We start from the raw sequence: 4,061 nt of genomic DNA on the forward strand, positions 1-4,061 counted from the left end.
CAAATGTGTCGACTGTTGGAGTGTAAAGAGGCGAATTTACCTGTCAGATATCTTGGCATTTCTCTGGGGGCGAATTCGAGGCTGGTCAAGACATGAAAACCAGTGATTGACAAGGTAGAGGAAAAACTAAGTCTGTGAAAAGCGAAATCTCTGAATAAAGTGGGTAAGCTAGTTCTCATCAAATCTGTTCTTAATAGCCTACCTATTTACTATCTTAGCTTGTAAAAAATGTCGAAGGCAGTAGCAGAAAAAATAATATCCTTACAGAGACGCTTTTTGTGGTGTAAGGAGGACGATAGGGACGGGATGCCTCTAGTGAAATGGAAATTGTACAGGCCTCCAAAAGGCAGGGGGTTTGGGAGTTGGTGATGCGGTAATTCGGAATACAGCACTCCTGTTCAAGTGGTAGTGGAGATTTTCAAAAGATGATTGTCCACTTGGAAGAAAATTGTATGTTCTTGTAATAACATGAATATTTATGAGATGATTTGTGATCAGCCTGTACCTACAAGAGGGGATCCTTGGAAGGATATTTGTCAACTACAAATCAGGGAGCCACAAGTGAGAGAGAAGATGATCAGAGGCTTGGCTTTTTCAGTTCTTCAATTTCGTGTTCATTTAAGCTTTTGCATGCATCTGTGTTTTTGTTGTGATTAAGGACGTTTGTGGTGTTAGGGCTAAGGCTTTTTCTTTTGGTTTATGTGCGATTATTTTTTGTTTGGCTGCTTGGGATATGAGTTAGGTCAAGTCAAGTTCTTCATCTGACTCACTGCATATATCAGCCCAGGATTTTTTGTTGATTTTGGTGACACCTTGATCTTGTAAGGCCAAAAGAGTTTGGATTGGAAAGGCGTAATCTGTCTTAGTTTGTTTGGCTTGGTTAGTGGTTGGTTCAATAGATTGTTGGGTTGATTTTTTGGAGGATTGTTGGCTAGAAGACCCAAATTCATGATTAGATTGAGATTGCCTGGATGGCCCTGAAAGGGCTAAGCGAATGCCTTTGCCTTTGCCTCTTAAAGAGGCGATAATTGCCTTTTTAGGCGTCTTGATCTTGCTTGATTCCCTGCAAATATTTACGTGTGAGAAAGTTAGGGAGAGAGTTTGAGTTGCCCTTGATGTGCTCAATTTCAAAATCAAAAACGCTTAAGATAGCTTGTCATCTGGCAAAAATTTGTTTTGATGCAAGATTTTGAACATCTTTTTGTAAGACTTCTTTGGCCGATTTGCAATCAACTCGGACAAAAAATTTTTGATTGAGTAAATCAAATTGAAATTTTATGATGCACAAAACTATGGCTAAAATTTCTTTTTTGATTGTGGAATAGACTTGTTGAGTACTATTCCAATGTTTTGATGTGAATGCAATGATACACTCTTTATCATGCAATTTTTGTTTTAAGATACCACCATATCCCAAATTAGATGCGTCTGTTTCAACGATTTTGAAAGCATGAGGAACAGGTAGGTAAAGACAAGGAAGATTGCGAACTTTGGTTTTAAGAAATCTGATGATTTTAGAATGTTTGTCAGTCCAAGGTGGAGGATTTTTCTTAAGCCTATCATGAAGAGGCTTAATAAGATTACTAAGATTTGGAATGAAATGCGAGACATAATTAAGGTATCCTAGGAACCTCTGGAGCTGAGGTTTGTCAATGATATAATCTGGAAACTTTTCTGCAAACAAAATTGATCGTTTAATTGGGGTTATTATTCCTTGCGAAATCATATGACCAAGAAAACAGATTTTTGGTTAAAAAAGGACAATTTTTTATTTGAAAACAGCAAGTCCATTTTTCTGGATGATGTACATAAAGGGGGAAGGGGGAAGGGAAAACGCATTAAGGGAGAAGGGGGGGGTTTCAGGGAAGAAGAGGGGGAAGGGAATCTGCCGCCGCCGCCGCCGCTACTCCTCGTCGTTCGGTCCTCGTCGTCGCTGCTGGATCTCACCGCCAGATCTCGCCGCTGCTCCTTTTTCTGGCTCGATGATAAACCACTATTTTATGGTTTATCTTGTGCTCAATTGAGTGGTTTTTATCAACTCTTTACCCACTTATCCATACTATTTGTATGGTTTTACATTTCCCTTCCTAATTATGTGCTTTGATTGAAAACATACTTCTTTGGCCTTGAGTTCCCTATGTTTAATCCTCTCTTATTACCATTAGATGCCTTGATATGTGTGTTAAGTGATTTCAGAGATTACAGGGCAGGAATTGCTCAGAGGATGGAAAGGAAGCATGTAAAAGTGGAAGGAATACAAGAAGTTGGAGAAATTGCTAAGCTGTCTAGCCTGACCTCTTTGCACTCAAATGGCTATAACTTTAGCTACAGAAGTCCAAATGATGTGGTTTTAGTTGCGTTGGAAAGCTAACATCTAGGCGACAATATATAATTTGCCATATCTGCCCCGAAGTTAGGCGACGCGAATGCGTGAATGACGCGCCTGTGTCGCATCTGCGAACTTCAATCCACGCTAACGCGTGGACGACGCCTCCGCGTCGCTCTGCTGCAACCTGAACATACCAGAAATCACTTGGAGCGATTTCTGGGCTGTTTTTGACCCAGTTTTCAGCCCAGAACACACAGATTAGAGGCTATAAAGTGGAGAATGCATCCATTCATATCACGCTTTCACATTTATAATTTTAGTTTTAGATGTAGTTTTTAGAGAGAGAGGTTCTCTCTTCTCTCTTAGGATTTAGTTTTAGGATTTAGAATTATTTCTTCTTTATCACAGGTTCAATGTTCCTTTAATTTATTTTTCTACTTTTATTTTATTACTTTAATTGATATTTATCTTTCCAATTTAGCTTATGCTACATTCATGTTATGATTTTCTTAATTAATATTATTTGAGTTATTTCAGTTTATGATCGTTTTATTCTATTTATGAATGCTTTTAATTTAATTTAGAATTTTTCCTTTTGGCTTTGGTTGAGTCATTGGAGACTCTTGAGTTATCAAACTTATTGTTGATTGAAAATTGGAATTCTTCAAGAATTAATTCGAGTTCTAATAACTCTAGTCTTTCCCAAGGAAAGACTAGGACCTGAGGAATCAAAATTAATTCCTCCACTTAACTTACCTTCATAGTTAGAGGTTAACAAAGTGGGAGAATATCCAATTCTCATCACAATTGATAAGGATAACTAGGATAGGACTTCTAATTTTCATACCTTGCCAAGAGATTTTATTATTGTTAATTTATTTTACTTGTCATTTAAATTACTTGTTCCTTACTCTCGAAACCCCCAATTTACAAAACTCAACCAATAATAAGAACATACCTCCCTGCAATTCCTTGAGAAGACGACTCGAGGTTTAAATACTCGGTTATCAATTTTAAAGGGGTTTGTTACTTGTGACAACCAAAACGTTTGTAAGAAAGGTTGATTGCTTGGTTTAGTAACTATACTTGCAACGAGAGTTTACTATAACTTCTACACCATCAATCTTCAGTTCTTCACTCGACGTCGACGCCAGCAGATCTGCGAGGGTAGATGTCGCGCGTCGCTTGCCGTTTCTACTCCTCCTCCTCGCTCAGTCGCCGGTCATCGCTGTTTCTCGCCGGTTTCTGGTTTCTTCTAGTTCTGTTGCTTCTGTTTCAGATTATCAATTCTTCTGGTTTCTTCTGTTTCTTCTTATGATTCTATTATCCATTGTTGTTATTCTTCTGCTTCTGGTTGCTTTCGTTGTTGTTCTTCTTCTGATTCCATTATCCATTGTTGTTGTTATTTTTCTGCTTCTAGTTGTTGTTATTTTATTGTTGTTGTTTCTGCTTCTATATTGTTGCTTCTGGTTGTTTCTGTTTCTGCATTGTTGTTGTTGTTTCATTGTTGCTTTTGCATCTGGTTGATTTTAGGGAAGAAGGGAAGGGTATTTTGGTCCAAAGGACAATTTTAAAATTAAGTTAAATCTTAGGGACAATTTTATAAGTAAAAAAAAGTTGAGGACGAAAAAATTTTTTAATCCCTACCTTAGAGACCACAAATTTATGTATACATAAATTGGAATAATTTGATAATTTTACATATATATTGAATAAGAAAACAAGAGTTTAT

This window comes from Arachis ipaensis, chromosome B10 (genome assembly GCF_000816755.2).
Source record: "Arachis ipaensis cultivar K30076 chromosome B10, Araip1.1, whole genome shotgun sequence".
In the NCBI taxonomy this organism is placed as follows: domain Eukaryota; kingdom Viridiplantae; phylum Streptophyta; class Magnoliopsida; order Fabales; family Fabaceae; genus Arachis; species Arachis ipaensis.